The sequence below is a fragment of the Oncorhynchus nerka genome, linkage group LG18 (assembly GCF_034236695.1).
Source record: "Oncorhynchus nerka isolate Pitt River linkage group LG18, Oner_Uvic_2.0, whole genome shotgun sequence".
NCBI classification, from domain to species: Eukaryota; Metazoa; Chordata; class Actinopteri; order Salmoniformes; family Salmonidae; genus Oncorhynchus; species Oncorhynchus nerka.
In genome coordinates, this window is record NC_088413.1 from 3,995,934 (window position 1) to 4,017,839 (window position 21,906).

General features: G+C 44.9%; 1 non-coding gene and 1 pseudogene across 1 annotated transcript; both read right to left on the bottom strand.

The window, feature by feature from the left end:
* The window catches only part of LOC135561717 (protein disulfide-isomerase A2-like), a 27,237-nt pseudogene extending 24,723 nt beyond the window's left edge, over nucleotides 1-2,514 (bottom strand).
* Nucleotides 2,515-21,652: 19,138 nt separating this feature from the next.
* On the bottom strand, nucleotides 21,653-21,746 carry trnai-uau (transfer RNA isoleucine (anticodon UAU)). Its single transcript has 2 exons — nucleotides 21,709-21,746; nucleotides 21,653-21,688 (listed from the first exon to the last, which is right to left on the bottom strand). It is a non-coding gene; the product is annotated as a tRNA-Ile (tRNA).
* Nucleotides 21,747-21,906: the final 160 nt, after the last annotated feature.

Genomic DNA, 21,906 nt, shown 5'->3' on the forward strand with positions numbered 1-21,906 from the left:
AACCCAGATGACTAGGTGACTAACCCTAACCCACATGACTAGATGACTAACCCTAACCCTAACCCAGATGACTAGGTGACTAACCCTAACCCAAGAGGACTAGGTGACTAACCCTAACCCAGATGACCAGGTGATTAACCCTAACCCAAAGATGACTAGGTGACTAACCCTAACCCAGATGACTAGGTGACTAACCCTAACCCAAGATGACTAGGTGACTAACCCTATCCCAGATGACTAGGTGATTAACCCTAACCCAAGATGACTAGGTGACTAACCCTAACCCAAGATGACTAGGTGACTAACCCTAACCCAGATGACTAGGTGATTAACCCTAACCCAATATGACTAGGTGACTAACCCTAACCCTAACCCTAACCCTAACCCAGATTACTAGGTGATTAACCCTAACCCAAGATGACTAGGTGACTAACACTAACCCAGATGACTAGGTGACTAACCCTAACCCAAGATGACTAGGTGATTAACCCTAACCCAGATGACTAGGTGATTAACCCTAACCCAAGATGACTAGGTGACTAACCCTAACCCTAACCCAGATGACTAGGTGACTAACCCTAACCCAGATGACTAGGTGACTAACCCTAACCCTAACCCAGATGACAGGTGACTAACCCTAACCCAGATGACTAGGTGACTAATCCCAACCTAAGATGACTAGGTGACTAACCCTATCCCAGATGACTAGGTGACTAACCCTAACCCAGATGACTAGGTGACTAACCCTAACCCAGATGACTAGGTGACTAACCCTAACCCAGATGACTAGGTGACTAACCCTAACCCAGATGACTAGGTGACTAACCCTAACCCATATGACTAGGTGACTAACCCTAACCCAGATGACTAGGTGACTAACCCTAACCCAGATGACTAGGTGACTAACCCTAACCCAGATGACTAGGTGACTAACCCTAACCCATATTGCTAGGTGACTAACCCTAACCCAGATGACTAGGTGACTAACCCTAACCCTAACCCAGATGACAGGTGACTAACCCTAACCCAGATGACTAGGTGACTAACCCTAACACTAACCCAGATGACTAGGTGACTAACCCTAACCCAAGATGACTGGGTGACTAACCCTAACCAAGATGACTAGGTAACTAACCCTAACCCAAGATGACTAGGTGACTAACCCTAACCCAAGATGACTGGGTGACTAACCCTAACCAAGATGACTAGGTAACTAACCCTAACCCAAGATGACTAGGTGACTAACCCTAACCCAAGATGACTAGGTGACTAACCCTAACCCAGATGACTAGGTAACTAACCCTAACCCAGATGACTAGGTAACTAACCCTAACCCAGATGACTAGGTGACTAACCCTAACCCAGATGACTAGGTAACTAACCCTAACCCAGATGACTAGGTAACTAACCCTAACCCAAGATGACTAGGTGACTAACCCTAACCCAAGATGACTAGGTGACTAACCCTAACACTAACCCAGATGACTAGGTAACTAACCCTAACCCAAGATGACTAGGTGACTAACCCTAACACTAACCCAGATGACTAGGTAACTAACCCTAACCCAAGATGACTAGGTAACTAACCCTAACCCAGATGACTAGGTGACTAACCCTAACCCAAATGACTAGGTGACTAACCCTAACCCAGATGACTAGGTAACTAACCCTAACCCAGATGACTAGGTAACTAACGTTAACCTTCACTATGTTGCTACTCACAGAACTCAACCAGCAGGAACTTGTTTTCACTCAGGGCCCTTTGGAAGTTATTGATGTGTAGAACCATCACGTCCTTCTCCTCCTCTATCTCAGTCGTTTTCTCTTTCTTCTCCGGCTCCGTCTCTTGTTCCGCTGCGTCGGTCTGTTCTGGACTGGTGTCCTCCGCCGTCTCGGTACGGGACACATGGAGAACCAGAACCACGGCTACTAGAACCACACAGAACCGCATGGTGATGATGCTGATGGAGAATAACCCTCGTCACAAACTGTTCTGCTGAACAAAAGTTCTGCTGGTCACACACTATCCTGTCCACTAGTCACGCAGTGTCCTGTCTCTCCTGTCCACAAGTCACGCAGTGTCCTGTCTCTCCTGTCCACAAGTCACGCAGTGTCCTGTCTCTCCTGTCCACTGGTCACACTCTGTTCTGTCTCTCCTGTCTCCAGTCTCTCCTCTGTTCTGTCTCTCCTGTCTCCAGTCTCTCCTCTGTTCTGTCTCTCCTGTCCACTGGCCACACTCTGTTCTGTCTCTCCTGTCTCCAGTCTCTCCTCTGTTCTGTCTCTCCTCTCTCCAGTCTCTCCTCTGTTCTGTCTCTCCTCTCTCCAGTCTCTCCTCTGTTCTGTCTCTCCTGTATCCAGTCTCTCCTCTGTTCTGTCTCTCCTCTCTCCAGTCTCTCCTCTGTTCTGTCTCTCCTCTCTCCAGTCTCTCCTCTGTTCTGTCTCTCCTGTCCACTGGTCACACTCTGTTCTGTACCTCCTCTGTTCTGTCTCACTGCCACACACAACTGATAACACAGTCTCCTCTGACGAGCACAACAGGTGCGTGTGTGTTTGTGTCAGAATCCTACTGGTCTCACTACCGACCAATCAGAAGCCGAATCCCAATCTTAAATGGCCAATCACAAAGTGTCACATTTCACTGGAGTAGAAACGGTAGCTCAGTTCAAAACACACACACACACACACACACACACACACACACACACACACACACACACACACACACACACACACACACACACACACACACACACACACACACACACACAAACATATATACAGTGGGGCAAAAAAGTATTTAGTCAGCCACCAATTGTGCAAGTTCTCCCACTTAAAAAGATGAGAGGCCTGTAATTTTCATCATAGGTACACTTCAACTATGACAGACAAAATGAGAAAAAAATCCAGAAAATCACATTGTAGGATTTTTAATGAATTTATTTGCAAAATTATGGTGGAAAATAAGTATTTGGTCACCTACAAACAAGCAGGATTTCTGGCTCTCACAGACCTGTAACTTCTTCCTTAAGAGGCTCCTCTGTCCTCCACTCGTTACCTGTATTAATGGCACCTGTTTGAACTTGTTATCAGTACAAAAGACACCTGTCCACAACCTCAAACAGTCACACTCCAAACTCCACTATGGCCAAGACCATAGAGCTGTCAAAGGACACCAGAAACAAAATGGTAGACCTGCACCAGGCTGGGAAGACTGAATCTGCAATAGGTAAGCAGCTTGGTTTGAAGAAATCAAATCAAATCAAATCAAATGTATTTATATAGCCCTTCGTACATCAGCTGATATCTCAAAGTGCTGTACAGAAACCCAACCTAAAACCCCAAACAGCAAGCAATGCAGGTGTAAAAGCACGGTGGCTAGGAAAAACTCCCTAGAAAGGCCAAAACCTAGGAAGAAACCTAGAGAGGAACCAGGCTATGTGGGGTGGCCAGTCCTCTTCTGGCTGTGCCGGGTAGAGATTATAACAGAACATGGCCAAGATGTTCAAATGTTCATAAATGACCAGCATGGTCGAATAATAATAAGGCAGAACAGTTGAAACTGGAGCAGCAGCACAGTCAGGTGGACTGGGGACAGCAAGGAGTCATCATGTCAGGTAGTCCTGGGGCATGGTCCTAGGGCTCAGGTCCTCCGAGAGAGAGAAAGAGAGAATTAGAGAACGCACACTTAGATTCACACAGGACACCGAATAGGACAGGAGAAGTACTCCAGATATAACAAACTGACCCTAGCCCCCCGACACATAAACTACTGCAGCATAAATACTGGAGGCTGAGACAGGAGGGGTCAGGAGACACTGTGGCCCCATCCGAGGACACCCCCGGACAGGGCCAAACAGGAAGGATATAACCCCACCCACTTTGCCAAAGCACAGCCCCCACACCACTAGAGGGATATCTTCAACCACCAACTTACCAAAATCAACTGTGGGAGCAATTATTAGGAAATGGAAGACATACAAGACCACTGATAATCTCCCTCGATCTGGGGCTCCACGCAAGATCTCACCCCGTGGGGTCAAAATGATCACAAGAACGGTGAGCAAAAATCACAGAACCACACGGGGTGAATGACCTAGTGAATGACCTGCAGAGAGCTGGGACCAAAGTAACAAAGCCTACCATCAGTAACACACTATGCCGCCAGGGACTCAAATCCTGCAGTGCCAGACATGTCCCCCTGCTTAAGCCAGTACATGTCCAGGTCTGTCTGAAGTTTGCTAGATTTGCATTTGGATGATCCAGAAGTAGATTGGGAGAATGTCATATGGTCAGATGAAACCAAAATATAACTTTTTGGTAAAAACTCAACTCGTTGTGTTTGGAGGACAAAGAATGCTGAGTTGCATCTAAAGAACACCATACCTACTGTGAAGCATGGGGGTGGAAACATCATGCTTTGGGGCTGTTTTTCTGCAAAGGGACCAGGACGACTGATCCGTGTAAAGGAAAGAATGAATGGGGCCATGTATCGTGAGATTTTGAGTGAAAACCTCCTTCCATCAGCAAGGGCATTGAAGATGAAACGTGGCTGGGTCTTTCAGCATGACAATGATCCCAAACACACTGCCCGGGCAACGAAGGAGTGGCTTCGTAAGACGCATTTCAAGGTCCTGGAGTGGCCTAGCCAGTCTCCAGATCTCAAACCCATAGAAAATCTTTGGAGGGAGTTGAAAGTCCGTGTTGCCCAGCAACAGCCCCAAAACATCACTGCTCTAGAGGAGATCTGCATGGAGGAATTGGCCAATATACCAGCAACAGCGTGTGAAAACCTTGTGAAGACTTACAGAAAATGTTTGACCTCTGTCATTGCCAACAAAGGGTATATAACAAAGTATTGAGATTAACTTTTGTTATTGACCAAATACTTATTTTCCACCATAATTTGCAAAAAAATTCATTAAAAATCCTACAATGGGATTTTCTGGATTTTCCTTTCTCATTTTGTCTGTCATAGTTGAAGTGTACCTATGATGAAAATTACAGGCCTCTCTCATCTTTTTAGGTGGGAGAACTTGCACAATTGGTGGCTGACTAAATACTTTTTAAAATACTGTATATATATATATATATATATATATATATATATATATATATATAACTCACCAGCTACCTCCCTGTTCCCTAACACTTTATATACAGCTACCTCCCTGTTCCCTAACACTTTATCTACAGCCACCTCCCTGTTCCCTAACACTTTATCTACAGCTACCTCCCTGTTCCCTAACACTTTATCTACAGCCACCTCCCTGTTCCCTAACACTTTATATACAGCTACCTCCCTGTTCCCTAACACTTTATCTACAGCTACCTCCCTGTTCCGTAACACTTTATCTACAGCTACCTCCCTGTTCCCTAACACTTTATCTATAGCTACCTCCCTGTTCCCTAACACTTTATCTACAGCTACCTCCCTGTTCCCTAACACTTTATATACAGCTACCTCCCTGGTCCCTAACACTTTATCTACAGCTACCTCCCTGTTCCCTAACACTTTATCTACAGCTACCTCCCTGTTCCCTAACACTTTATCTACAGCTACCTCCCTGTTCCCTAACACTTTATATACAGCTACCTCCCTGTTCCCTAACGCCTAACACTTTATATACAGCTACCTCCCTGTTCCCTAACACTTTATCTACAGCTACCTCCTGTTCCCTAACACTTTATCTACAGCTACCTCCCTGTTCCCTAACACTTTATCTACAGCTACCTCCCTGTTCCCTAACACTTTATCTACAGCTACCTCCCTGTTCCCTAACACTTTATCTACAGCTACCTCCCTGTTCCCTAACACTTTATCTACAGCTACCTCCCTGTTCCCTAACACTTTATCTACAGCTACCTCCCTGTTCCCTAACACTTTATATACAGCTACCTCCTGTTCCCTAACACTTTATCTACAGCTACCTCCCTGTTCCCTAACACTTTATCTACAGCTACCTCCCTGTTCCCTAACACTTTACCTACAGCTACCTCCTGTTCCCTAACACTTTATATACAGCTACCTCCCTGTTCCCTAACACTTTATCTACAGCTACCTCCCTGTTCCCTAACACTTTATATACAGCTACCTCCCTGTTCCCTAACACTTTATCTACAGCTACCTCCCTGTTCCCTAACACTTTATCTACAGCTACCTCCCTGTTCCCTAACACTTTATATACAGCTACCTCCCTGTTCCCTGTTCCCTAACACTTTATCTACAGCTACCTCCCTGTTCCCTAACACTTTATATACAGCTACCTCCCTGTTCCCTAACACTTTATCTACAGCTACCTCCCTGTTCCCTAACACTTTATCTACAGCTACCTCCCTGTTCCCTAACACTTTATATACAGCTACCTCCCTGTTCCCTAACACTTTATCTACAGCTACCTCCCTGTTCCCTAACACTTTATCTACAGCTACCTCCCTGTTCCCTAACACTTTATCTACAGCTACCTCCCTGTTCCCTAACACTTTATCTATAGCTACCTCCCTGTTCCCTAACACTTTATCTACAGCTACCTCCTGTTCCCTAACACTTTATATACAGCTACCTCCTGGTCCCTAACACTTTATCTACAGCTACCTCCCTGTTCCCTAACACTTTATCTACAGCTACCTCCCTGTTCCCTAACACTTTATCTACAGCTACCTCCCTGTTCCCTAACACTTTATATACAGCTACCTCCCTGTTCCCTAACACTTTATCTACAGCTACCTCCCTGTTCCCTAACACTTTATCTACAGCTACCTCCCCTGTTCCCTCCTAACACTTTATATACAGCTACCTCCCTGTTCCCTAACACTTTATCTACAACTACCTCCCTGTTCCCTAACACTTTATCTACAGCTACCTCCCTGTTCCCTAACACTTTATCTACAGCTACCTCCCTGTTCCCTAACACTTTATATACAGCTACCTCCCTGTTCCCTAACACTTTATCTACAGCTACCTCCCTGTTCCCTAACACTTTATCTACAGCTACCTCCCTGTTCCCTACCACTTTATATACAGCTACCTCCCTGTTCCCTAACACTTTATCTACAGCTACCTCCCTGTTCCCTAACACTTTATATACAGCTACCTCCCTGTTCCCTAACACTTTATCTACAACTACCTCCTGTTCCCTAACACTTTATATACAGCTACCTCCCTGTTCCCTAACACTTTATCTACAGCTACCTCCCTGTTCCCTAACACTTTATAGACAGCTACCTCCCTGTTCCCTAACACTTTATATACAGCTACCTCCCTGTTCCCTAACACTTTATCTACAGCTACCTCCTGTTCCCTAACACTTTATATACAGCTACCTCCCTGTTCCCTAACACTTTATCTACAGCTACCTCCCTGTTCCCTAACACTTTATCTACAGCTACCTCCCTGTTCCCTAACACTTTATCTACAGCTACCTCCCTGTTCCCTAACCCTTTATCTACAGCTACCTCCCTGTTCCCTAACACTTTATCTACAGCTACCTCCCTGTTCCCTAACACTTTATCTACAGCTACCTCCCTGTTCCCTACCACTTTATATACAGCTACCTCCCTGTTCCCTAACACTTTATCTACAGCTACCTCCCTGTTCCCTAACACTTTATATACAGCTACCTCCCTGTTCCCTAACACTTTATCTACAACTACCTCCCTGTTCCCTAACACTTTATCTACAGCTACCTCCCTGTTCCCTAACACTTTATATACAGCTACCTCCCTGTTCCCTGTTCCCTTACACTTTATCTACAGCTACCTCCCTGTTCCTTAACACTTTATCTACAGCTACCTCCCTGTTCCCTAACACTTTATCTACAGCTACCTCCTGTTCCCTAACACTTTATATACAGCTACCTCCCTGTTCCTAACACTTTATATACAGCTACCTCCCTGTTCCCTAACACTTTATCTACAGCTACCTCCCTGTTCCCTAACACTTTATCTACAGCTACCTCCCTGTTCCCTAACACTTTATCTACAGCTACCTCCCTGTTCCCTAACACTTTATCTACAGCTACCTCCCTGTTCCCCAACACTTTATATACAGCTACCTCCCTGTTCCCTAACACTTTATCTACAGCTACCTCCCTGTTCCCTAACACTTTATATACAGCTACCTCCCTGTTCCCTAACACTTTATCTACAGCTACCTCCCTGTTCCCTAACACTTTATCTACATCTACCTCCCTGTTCCCTAACACTTTATCTACAGCTACCTCCCTGTTCCCTAACACTTTATCTACAGCTACCTCCCTGTTCCCTAACACTTTATATACAGCTACCTCCCTGTTCCCTGTTCCCTTACACTTTATCTACAGCTACCTCCCTGTTCCTTAACACTTTATCTACAGCTACCTCCCTGTTCCCTAACACTTTATCTACAGCTACCTCCCTGTTCCCTAACACTTTATATACAGCTACCTCCTGTTCCCTAACACTTTATATACAGCTACCTCCCTGTTCCCTAACACTTTATCTACAGCTACCTCCCTGTTCCCTAACACTTTATCTACAGCTACCTCCCTGTTCCCTAACACTTTATCTACAGCTACCTCCCTGTTCCCTAACACTTTATCTACAGCTACCTCCCTGTTCCCCAACACTTTATATACAGCTACCTCCCTGTTCCCTAACACTTTATCTACAGCTACCTCCCTGTTCCCTAACACTTTATATACAGCTACCTCCCTGTTCCCTAACACTTTATCTACAGCTACCTCCCTGTTCCCTAACACTTTATCTACATCTACCTCCCTGTTCCCTAACACTTTATCTACAGCTACCTCCCTGTTCCCTAACACTTTATCTACAGCTACCTCCCTGTTCCCTAACACTTTATCTACAGCTACCTCCCTGTTCCCTAACACTTTATATACAGCTACCTCCCTGTTCCCTAACACTTTATATACAGCTACCTCCCTGTTCCCTAACACTTTATCTACAGCTACCTCCCTGTTCCCAAACACTTTATCTACAGCTACCTCCCTGTTCCCTAACCCCTAACACTTCATATACAGCTACCTCCCTGTTCCCTAACACTTTATATACAGCTACCTCCCTGTTCCCTAACGCCTAACACTTTATCTACAGCTACCTCCCTGTTCCCTAACACTTTATCTACAGCTACCTCCCTGTTCCCTAACGTAACACCTAACACTTTATCTACAGCTACCTCCCTGTTCCCTAACACTTTATCTACAGCTACCTCCCTGTTCCCTAACACTTTATCTACAGCTACCTCCCTGTTCCCTAACACTTTATCTACAGCTACCTCCCTGTTCCCTAACACTTTATCTACAGCTACCTCCCTGTTCCCTAACACTTTATCACCAGCTACCTCCCTGTTCCCTAACACTTTATCTACAGCCACCTCCCTGTTCCCTAACACTTTATCTACAGCTACCTCCCTGTTTAACACTTTATCTACAGCCACTGTTCCCTAACACTTTATATACAGCTACCTCCTGTTCCTAACACTTTATCTACAGCTACCTTCCTGTTCCCTAACACTTTATCTACCAGCTACCTCCCTGTTCCCTAACACTTTATCTACAGCTACCTCCCTGTTCCCTAACACTTTATCTACAGCTACCTCCCTGTTCCCTAACACTTTATCTACAGCTACCTCCCTGTTCCCTAACACTTTATATACAGCTACCTCCCTGTTCCCTAACACTTTATCTACAGCTACCTCCCTGTTCCCTAACACTTTATCTACAGCTACCTCCCTATTCCCTAACACTTTATCACCAGCTACCTCCCTGTTCCCTAACACTTTATCTACAGCTACCTCCTGTTCCCTAACACTTTATCTACAGCTACCTCCCTGTTCCCTAACACTTTATCTACAGCTACCTCCCTGTTCCCTAACACTTTATCACCAGCTACCTCCTGTTTAACACTTTATCTACAGCTACCTCCCTGTTCCCTAACACTTTATCTACAGCCACCTCCCTGTTCCCTAACACTTTATCTACAGCGACCTCCCTGTTCCCTAACACTTTATCTACAGCCACCTCCTGTTCCCTAACACTTTATATACAGCTACCTCCCTGTTCCCTAACACTTTATCTACAGCTACCTCCCTGTTCCCTAACACTTTATCTACAGCTACCTCCCTGTTCCCTAACACTTTATCTATAGCTACCTCCCTGTTCCCTAACACTTTATCTACAGCTACCTCCCTGTTCCCTAACACTTTATCTACAGCTACCTCCCTGTTCCCTAACACTTTATCACCAGCTACCTCCCTGTTCCCTAACACTTTATCTACAGCTACCTCCCTGTTCCCTAACACTTTATCTACAGCCACCTCCCTGTTCCCTAACACTTTATCTACAGCTACCTCCCTGTTCCCTAACACTTTATCTACAGCTACCTCCCCTGTTCCCTAACACTTTATCTACAGCCACCTCCTGTTCCCTAACACTTTATATACAGCTACCTCCTGTTCCCTAACACTTTATCTACAGCTACCTTCCTGTTCCCTAACACTTTATCACCAGCTACCTCCTGTTCCCTAACACTTTATCTACAGCACCTCCCTGTTCCCCTAACACTTTATCTACAGCTACCTCCCTGTTCCCTAACACTTTATCTACAGCTACCTCCCTGTTCCCTAACACTTTATATACAGCTACCTCCCTGTTCCCTAACACTTTATCTACAGCTACCTCCCTGTTCCCTAACACTTTATCTACAGCTACCTCCCTGTTCCTAACACTTTATCTACAGCTACCTCCTGTTCCCTAACACTTTATCTACAGCTACCTCCCTGTTCCCTAACACTTTATCTACCAGCTACCTCCTGTTCCCTAACACTTTATCTACAGCTACCTCCCTGTTCCCTAACACTTTATCTACAGCCACCTCCTGTTCCCTAACACTTTATCTACAGCTACCTCCCTGTTCCCTAACACTTTATCTACAGCCACCTCCCTGTTCCCTAACACTTTATATACAGCTACCTCCCTGTTCCCTAACACTTTATCTACAGCTACCTCCCTGTTCCCTAACACTTTATCTACAGCTACCTCCCTGTTCCCTAACACTTTATCTACAGCTACCTCCCTGTTCCCTAACACTTTATCTACAGCTACCTCCCTGTTCCCTAACACTTTATCTACAGCTACCTCCCTGTTCCCTACTTTATATACAGCTACCTCCCTGTTCCCTAACACTTTATCTACAGCTACCTCCTGTTCCCTAACACTTTATCTACAGCTACCTCCCTGTTCCCTAACGCTTAACATATACAGCTACCTCCCTGTTCCCTAACACTTTATCTACAACTACCTCCCTGTTCCTAACACTTTATCTACAGCTACCTCCCTGTTCCCTAACACTTTATCTACAGCTACCTCCTGTTCCCTAACACTTTATATACAGCTACCTCCCTGTTCCCTAACACTTTATCTACAGCTACCTCCCTGTTCCCTAACACTTTATCTACAGCTACCTCCCTGTTCCCTACCACTTTATATACAGCTACCTCCCTGTTCCCTAACACTTTATCTACAGCTACCTCCCTGTTCCCTAACACTTTATCTACAGCTACCTCCCTGTTCCCTAACACTTTATCTACAGCTACCTCCCTGTTCCCTAACACTTTATATACAGCTACCTCCTGTTCCCTAACACTTTATCTACAGCTACCTCCTGTTCCCTAACACTTTATAGACAGCTACCTCCCTGTTCCCTAACACTTTATATACAGCTACCTCCCTGTTCCCTAACACTTTATCTACAGCTACCTCCTGTTCCCTAACACTTTATATACAGCTACCTCCCTGTTCCCTAACACTTTATCTACAGCTACCTCCCTGTTCCCTAACACTTTATCTACAGCTACCTCCCTGTTCCCTAACACTTTATCTACAGCTACCTCCCTGTTCCCTAACCCTTTATCTACAGCTACCTCCCTGTTCCCTAACACTTTATATACAGCTACCTCCCTGTTCCCTAACACTTTATCTACAACTACCTCCCTGTTCCCTAACACTTTATCTACAGCTACCTCCCTGTTCCCTAACACTTTATATACAGCTACCTCCCTGTTCCCTCCCTAACACTTTATCTACAGCTACCTCCCTGTTCCCTAACACTTTATCTACAGCTACCTCCCTGTTCCCTAACACTTTATCTACAGCTACCTCCCTGTTCCCTAACACTTTATATACAGCTACCTCCCTGTTCCCTAACACTTTATCACCAGCTACCTCCCTGTTCCCTAACACTTTATCTACAGCTACCTCCCTGTTCCCTAACACTTTATCTACAGCCACCTCCCTGTTCCTAACACTTTATCTACAGCTACCTCCCTGTTCCCTAACACTTTATCTACAGCCACCTCCTGTTCCCTAACACTTTATATACAGCTACCTCCCTGTTCCCTAACACTTTATCTACAGCTACCTCCCTGTTCCTAACACTTTATCTACAGCTACCTCCCTGTTCCCTAACACTTTATCTATAGCTACCTCCTGTTCCCTAACACTTTATCTACAGCTACCTCCCTGTTCCCTAACACTTTATCTACAGCTACCTCCCTGTTCCCTAACACTTTATCACCAGCTACCTCCTGTTCCTAACACTTTATCTACAGCTACCTCCCTGTTCCCTAACACTTTATCTACAGCCACCTCCCTGTTCCCTAACACTTTATCTACAGCTACCTCCCTGTTCCCTAACACTTTATCTACAGCTACCTTCCCTGTTCCCTAACACTTTATCACCAGCTACCTCCCTGTTCCCTAACACTTTATCTACAGCTACCTCCCTGTTCCCTAACACTTTATCTACAGCTACCTCCCTGTTCCCTAACACTTTATCTACAGCTACCTCCCTGTTCCCTAACACTTTATCTACAGCTACCTCCCTGTTCCTAACACTTTATATACAGCTACCTCCTGTTCCCTAACACTTTATCTACAGCTACCTCCCTGTTCCCTAACACTTTATCTACAGCTACCTCCCTGTTCCCTAACACTTTATCTACAGCTACCTCCCTGTTCCCTAACACTTTATCTACAGCTACCTCCCTGTTCCCTAACACTTTATCACCAGCTACCTCCCTGTTCCCTAACACTTTATCTACAGCTACCTCCCTGTTCCCTAACACTTTATCTACAGCTACCTCCCTGTTCCCTAACACTTTATCTACAGCTACCTCCCTGTTCCCTAACACTTTATCACCAGCTACCTCCTGTTCCCTAACACTTTATCTACAGCTACCTCCCTGTTCCCTAACACTTTATCTACAGCTACCTCCCTGTTCCCTAACACTTTATCTACAGCTACCTCCCTGTTCCCTAACACTTTATCTACAGCTACCTCCCTGTTCCCTAACACTTTATATACAGCTACCTCCCTGTTCCCTAACACTTTATCTACAGCTACCTCCCTGTTCCTAACACTTTATCTACAGCTACCTCCTGTTCCCTAACACTTTATCTACAGCTACCTCCCTGTTCCCTAACACTTTATCTACAGCCACCTCCCTGTTCCCTAACACTTTATCTACAGCTACCTCCTGTTCCCTAACACTTTATATACAGCTACCTCCTGTTCCCTAACGCCTAACACTTTATCTACAGCTACCTCCTGTTCCCTAACACTTTATCTACAGCTACCTCCCTGTTTAACGCCTAACACTTTATATACAGCTACCTCCCTGTTCCCTAACACTTTATCTACAGCTACCTCCTGTTCTCTAACACTTTATCTACAGCTACCTCCCTGTTCCCTAACACTTTATCTAGAGCTACCTCCCTGTTCCCTAACACTTTATCTACAGCTACCTCCCTGTTCCCTAACACTTTATCTACAGCTACCTCCCTGTTCCCTAACACTTTATCTACAGCTACCTCCCTGTTCCCTACCACTTTATATACAGCTACCTCCCTGTTCCCTAACACTTTATCTACAGCTACCTCCTGTTCCCTAACACTTTATCTACAGCTACCTCCCTGTTCCCTAACACTTTATCTACAACTACCTCCTGTTCCCTAACACTTTATCTACAGCTACCTCCCTGTTCCCTAACACTTTATCTACAGCTACCTCCCTGTTCCCTAACACTTTATAGACAGCTACCTCCCTGTTCCCTAACACTTTATATACAGCTACCTCCCTGTTCCCTAACACTTTATCTACAGCTACCTCCCTGTTCCCTAACACTTTATATACAGCTACCTCCCTGTTCCCTAACACTTTATCTACAGCTACCTCCTGTTCCCTAACACTTTATCTACAGCTACCTCCCTGTTCCCTAACACTTTATCTACAGCTACCTCCCTGTTCCCTAACCTTTATCTACAGCTACCTCCCTGTTCCCTAACACTTTATATACAGCTACCTCCCTGTTCCCTAACACTTTATCTACAACTACCTCCCTGTTCCCTAACACTTTATCTACAGCTACCTCCCTGTTCCCTAACACTTTATCTACAGCTACCTCCCTGTTCCCTAACACTTTATCTACAGCTACCTCCCTGTTCCCTAACACTTTATCTACAGCTACCTCCCTGTTCCCTAACACTTTATCTACAGCTACCTCCCTGTTCCCTAACACTTTATATACAGCTACCTCCCTGTTCCCTAACACTTTATCTACAGCTACCTCCCTGTTCCCTAACACTTTATCTACAGCTACCTCCATGTTCCCTAACACTTTATCTACAGCTACCTCCCTGTTCCCTAACACTTTATCTACAGCTACCTCCCTGTTCCCTAACACTTTATCTACAGCTACCTCCCTGTTCCCTAACACTTTATATACAGCTACCTCCCTGTTCCCTAACACTTTATCTACAGCTACCTCCCTGTTCCATAACACTTTATATACAGCTACCTCCCTGTTCCCTAACACTTTATCTACAGCTACCTCCCTGTTCCCTAACACTTTATCTACATCTACCTCCCTGTTCCCTAACACTTTATCTACAGCTACCTCCCTGTTCCCTAACACTTTATATACAACTACCTCCCTGTTCCTAACACTTTATCTACAGCTACCTCCCTGTTCCCTAACACTTTATATACAGCTACCTCCCTGTTCCCTAACACTTTATATACAGCTACCTCCTGTTCCCTAACACTTTATCTACAGCTACCTCCCTGTTCCCTAACACTTTATCTACAGCTACCTCCCTGTTCCCTCTAACACTTATATACAGCTACCTCCCTGTTCCCTAACACTTTATCACCAGCTACCTCCCTGTTCCCTAACACTTTATCTACAGCTACCTCCCTGTTCCCTAACACTTTATCTACAGCTACCTCCCTGTTCCCTAACACTTTATCTACAGCTACCTCCCTGTTCCCTAACACTTTATCTACAGCTACCTCCCTGTTCCCTAACACTTTATATACAGCTACCTCCCTGTTCCCTAACACTTTATCTACAGCTACCTCCCTGTTCCTAACACTTTATCTACAGCTACCTCCCTGTTCCCTAACACTTTATCTATAGCTACCTCCCTGTTCCCTAACACTTTATCTACAGCTACCTCCCTGTTCCCTAACACTTTATCTACAGCTACCTCCCTGTTCCCTAACACTTTATCACCAGCTACCTCCCTGTTCCTAACACTTTATCTACAGCTACCTCCCTGTTCCCTAACACTTTATCTACAGCTACCTCCCTGTTCCCTAACACTTTATATACAGCTACCTCCTGTTCCTAACACTTTATCTACAGCTACCTCCCTGTTCCCTAACACTTTATCTACAGCCACCTCCCTGTTCCCTAACACTTTATATACAGCTACCTCCCTGTTCCCTAACACTTTATCTACAGCTACCTTCCTGTTCCCTAACACTTTATCACCAGCTACCTCCTGTTCCCTAACACTTTATCTACAGCTACCTCCCTGTTCCCTAACACTTTATCTACAGCTACCTCCCTGTTCCCTAACACTTTATATACAGCTACCTCCTGTTCCCTAACACTTTATCTACAGCTACCTCCCTGTTCCCTAACACTTTATCTACAGCTACCTCCCTGTTCCCTAACACTTTATCTACAGCTACCTCCCTGTTCCCTAACACTTTATATACAGCTACCTCCCTGTTCCCTAACACTTTATATACAGCTACCTCCCTGTTCCCTAACACTTTATCTACAGCTACCTCCCTGTTCCTAACACTTTATCTACAGCTACCTCCCTGTTCCCTAACACTTTATCTACAGCTACCTCCCTGTTCCCTAACACTTTATCTACAGCTACCTCCCTGTTCCCTAACACTTTATCTACAGCTACCTCCCTGTTCCATAACACTTTATATACAGCTACCTCCCTGTTCCCTAACACTTTATCTACAGCTACCTCCCTGTTCCCTAACACTTTATCTACATCTACCTCCCTGTTCCCTAACACTTTATCTACAGCTACCTCCCTGTTCCCTAACACTTTATATACAACTACCTCCCTGTTCACTAACACTTTATCTACAGCTACCTCCCTGTTCCCTAACACTTTATATACAGCTACCTCCCTGTTCCCTAACACTTTATATACAGCTACCTCCCTGTTCCCTAACACTTTATCTACAGCTACCTCCTGTTCCCAAACACTTTATCTACAGCTACCTCCCTGTTCCCTAACCCTAACACTTCATATACAGCTACCTCCTGTTCCCTAACACTTTATCACCAGCTACCTCCCTGTTCCCTAACACTTTATCTACAGCTACCTCCCTGTTCCCTAACACTTTATCTACAGCCACCTCCCTGTTCCCTAACACTTTATCTACAGCTACCTCCCTGTTCCCTAACACTTTATCTACAGCCACCTCCCTGTTCCCTAACACTTTATATACAGCTACCTCCTGTTCCCTAACACTTTATCTACAGCTACCTCCCTGTTCCGTAACACTTTATCTACAGCTACCTCCCTGTTCCCTAACACTTTATCTATAGCTACCTCCCTGTTCCCTAACACTTTATCTACAGCTACCTCCCTGTTCCCTAACACTTTATCTACAGCTACCTCCCTGTTCCCTAACACTTTATCACCAGCTACCTCCCTGTTCCCTAACACTTTATCTACAGCTACCTCCTGTTCCCTAACACTTTATCTACAGCCACCTCCCTGTTCCCTAACACTTTATATACAGCTACCTCCCTGTTCCTTAACACTTTATCTACAGCTACCTCCCTGTTCCCTAACACTTTATCTACAGCCACCTCCCTGTTCCCTAACACTTTATATACAGCTACCTCCTGTTCCCCTAACACTTTATCTACAGCTACCTTCCTGTTCCCTAACACTTTATCACCAGCTACCTCCTGTTCCCTAACACTTTATCTACAGCTACCTCCCTGTTCCCTAACACTTTATCTACAGCTACCTCCCTGTTCCCTAACACTTTATATACAGCTACCTCCCTGTTCCCTAACACTTTATCTACAGCTACCTCCCTGTTCCCTAACACTTTATCTACAGCTACCTCCCTGTTCCCTAACACTTTATCTACAGCTACCTCCCTGTTCCCTAACACTTTATATACAGCTACCTCCCTGTTCCCTAACACTTTATATACAGCTACCTCCCTGTTCCCTAACACTTTATCTACAGCTACCTCCCTGTTCCCTAACACTTTATCTACAGCTACCTCCTGTTCCCTAACACTTTATCTACAGATACCTCCCTGTTCCCTAACACTTTATATACAGCTACCTCCCTGTTCCCTAACACTTTATCTACAGCTACCTCCCTGTTCCATAACACTTTATCTACAGCTACCTCCCTGTTCCTAACACTTTATCTACAGCTACCTCCCTGTTCCCTAACACTTTATCTACATCTACCTCCCTGTTCCCTAACACTTTATCTACAGCTACCTCCCTGTTCCCTAACACTTTATATACAGCTACCTCCCTGTTCCTAACACTTTATCTACAGCTACCTCCCTGTTCCCTAACACTTTATATACAGCTACCTCCCTGTTCCCTAACCCTAACACTTAACACTTCATCTACAGCTACCTCCCTGTTCCCAAACACTTTATCTACAGCTACCTCCCTGTTCCCTAACCCCTTTATATACAGCTACCTCCCTGTTCCCTAACACTTTATCTACAGCTACCTCCCTGTTCCCTAACACTTTATCTACAGCTACCTCCCTGTTCCCTAACACTTTATCTACAGCTACCTCCCTGTTCCCTAACACTTTATCTACAGCTACCTCCCTGTTCCCTAACCCTAAGCACCTCCCTTCATATCTACAGCTACCTCCCTGTTCCCTAACACTTTATCTACAGCTACCTCCCTGTTCCCTAACACTTTATATACAGCTACCTCCCTGTTCCCTAACACTTTATCTACAGCTACCTTCCTGTTCCCTAACACTTTATCTACAGCTACCTCCCTGTTCCCTAACACTTTTCCAGCTACCTCCCTGTTCCCTAACACTTTATATACAGCTACCTCCCTGTTCCCTAACACCTACTTTATCTACACACTTTAACACTCTACAGCTACCTCCCTGTTCCCTAACGCCTAACACTTTATATACAGCTACCTCCCTGTTCCCTAACACTTTATCTACAGCTACCTCCCTGTTCCCTAACACTTTATCTACAGCTACCTCCTGTTCCCTAACACTTTATCTACAGCTACCTCCCTGTTCCCTAACACTTTATATACAGCTACCTCCCCGTTCCCTAACACTTTATCTACAGCTACCTCCCTGTTCCCTAACACTTTATCTACAGCTACCTCCCTGTTCCCTAACACTTTATATACAGCTACCTCCCTGTTCCTAACACTTTATCTACAACTACCTCCCTGTTCCCTAACACTTTATATACAGCTACCTCCTGTTCCCTAACACTTTATCTACAGCTACCTCCCTGTTCCCTAACACTTTATAGACAGCTACCTCCCTGTTCCCTAACACTTTATATACAGCTACCTCCCTGTTCCCTAATACTTTATCTACAGCTACCTCCCTGTTCCCTAACACTTTATCACCAGCTACCTCCCTGTTCCCTAACACTTTATATACAGCTACCTCCCTGTTCCCTAACACTTTATTTACAGCTACCTCCTGTTCCCTAACACTTTATCTACAGCTACCTCCCTGTTCCTTAACACTTTATCACCAGCTACCTCCCTGTTCCCTAACACTTTATCTACAGCTACCTCCTGTTCCCTAACACTTTATCTACAGCTACCTCCCTGTTCCCTAACCCTTTATCTACAGCTACCTCCCTGTTCCCTAACACTTTATCTACAGCTACCTCCTGTTCCCTAACACTTTATCTACAGCTACCTCCCTGTTCCCTAACACTTTATCTACAGCTACCTCCCTGTTCCCTACCACTTTATATACAGCTACCTCCCTGTTCCCTAACACTTTATCTACAGCTACCTCCCTGTTCCCTACCACTTTATCTACAGCTACCTCCCTGTTCCCTAACACTTTATCTACAGCTACCTCCCTGTTCCCTAACGCCTAACACTTTATATACAGCTACCTCCCTGTTCCCTAACACTTTATCTACAGCTACCTCCCTGTTCCCTAACACTTTATCTACAGCTACCTCCCTGTTCCCTAACACTTTATCTACAGCTACCTCCCTGTTCCCTAACACTTTATATACAGCTACCTCCCTGTTCCCTAACACTTTATCTACAGCTACCTCCCTGTTCCCTAACACTTTATCTACAGCTACCTCCCTGTTCCCTAACACTTTATATACAGCTACCTCCCTGTTCCCTAACACTTTATCTACAACTACCTCCCTGTTCCCTAACACTTTATATACAGCTACCTCCCTGTTCCCTAACACTTTATAGACAGCTACCTCCCTGTTCCCTAACACTTTATATACAGCTACCTCCTGTTCCATAATACTTTATCTACAGCTACCTCCCTGTTCCCTAACACTTTATCACCAGCTACCTCCCTGTTCCCTAACACTTTATATACAGCTACCTCCCTGTTCCCTAACACTTTATCTACAGCTACCTCCCTGTTCCCTAACACTTTATATACAGCTACCTCCCTGTTCCCTAACACTTTATCTACAGCTACCTCCCTGTTCCCTAACACTTTATCTACAGCTACCTCCCTGTTCCTTAACACTTTATCACCAGCTACCTCCCTGTTCCCTAACACTTTATCTACAGCTACCTCCCTGTTCCCTAACACTTTATCTACAGCTACCTCCTGTTCCCTAACCCTTTATCTACAGCTACCTCCCTGTTCCCTAACACTTTATCTACAGCTACCTCCCTGTTCCTAACACTTTATCTACAGCTACCTCCCTGTTCCCTACCACTTTATATACAGCTACCTCCTGTTCCCTAACACTTTATCTACAGCTACCTCCCTGTTCCCTAACACTTTATATACAGCTACCTCCCTGTTCCCTAACACTTTATCTACAACTACCTCCCTGTTCCCTAACACTTTATCTACAGCTACCTCCCTGTTCCTTAACACTTTATCTACAGCTACCTCCCTGTTCCCTAACACTTTATCTACAGCTACCTCCCTGTTCCCTAACACTTTATATACAGCTACCTCCCTGTTCCCTAACACTTTATATACAGCTACCTCCCTGTTCCCTAACACTTTATCTACAGCTACCTCCCTGTTCCCTAACACTTTATATACAGCTACCTCCCTGTTCCCTAACACTTTATCTACAGCTACCTCCCTGTTCCCTAACACTTTATATACAGCTACCTCCCTGTTCCCTAACACTTTATCTACAGCTACCTCCCTGTTCCCTAACACTTTATCTACATCTACCTCCCTGTTCCCTAACACTTTATCTACAGCTACCTCCCTGTTCCCTAACACTTTATATACAACTACCTCCCTGTTCCCTAACACTTTATCTACAGCTACCTCCCTGTTCCCTAACACTTTATATACAGCTACCTCCCTGTTCCCTAACACTTTATATACAGCTACCTCCCTGTTCCCTAACACTTTATCTACAGCTACCTCCCTGTTCCCAAACACTTTATCTACAGCTACCTCCCTGTTCCCTAACCCCTAACACTTCATATACAGCTACCTCCCTGTTCCCTAACACTTTATATACAGCTACCTCCCTGTTCCCTAACACTTTATCTACAGCTACCTCCTGTTCCCTAACACTTTATCTACAGCCACCTCACTGTTCCCTAACACTTTATCTACAGCTACCTCCCTGTTCCCTAACACTTTATAGACAGCTACCTCCCTGTTCCCTAACATTTTATCACCAACTACCTCCCTGTTCGCTAACACTTTATCTACAGCCACCTCACTGTTCGCTAACACTTTATATACAGGGCTTGAACTCATAACATTGTCATCTAATTTCTGTAGACTGCTGTATAAACACGCTAACCAATTGCACCACAGGATCCATTAACAACACTCTCACTGATCACCATATTTTCCACAAACGGAGCTGTGCGATATTCGGACCAGGTCAACATTACCGTTGAGATGCCTGGTTAGCTCAGTCGGTAGAGCATGACACTCTTAATCTCAGGGTCAGAAAACGAAGGATTTGAATACTAGCTGTGCCTGCACTCTGACCTGTTATCTTAATGACATACTTATGTAATGTCCTCCTAAATGGATTGAAAAATGCTCCTTTTCTGGACAATAAATAGACAGGCAGAGGGTTCAAGAAGAGTACATACTCCTGGTGAGGCTCGAACTCACAACCTCGGCATTGCTTCGCTGCATACTGCTGTATAAGTACCACGCGCTAACCGATTGCGCCACAGGAGCCTGATCACCTGTTTACCATATCTTGCACAAACATAGATGTACAATATTCGGTCCGAGTCAGTCCGACAATTGACCTACCTGGCTAACTCAGACGGTAGAGCATGAGTCTCTTAATCTCGTATTTGTGGGTTCGAACCACAAATGGGGTGATTATTTTCTG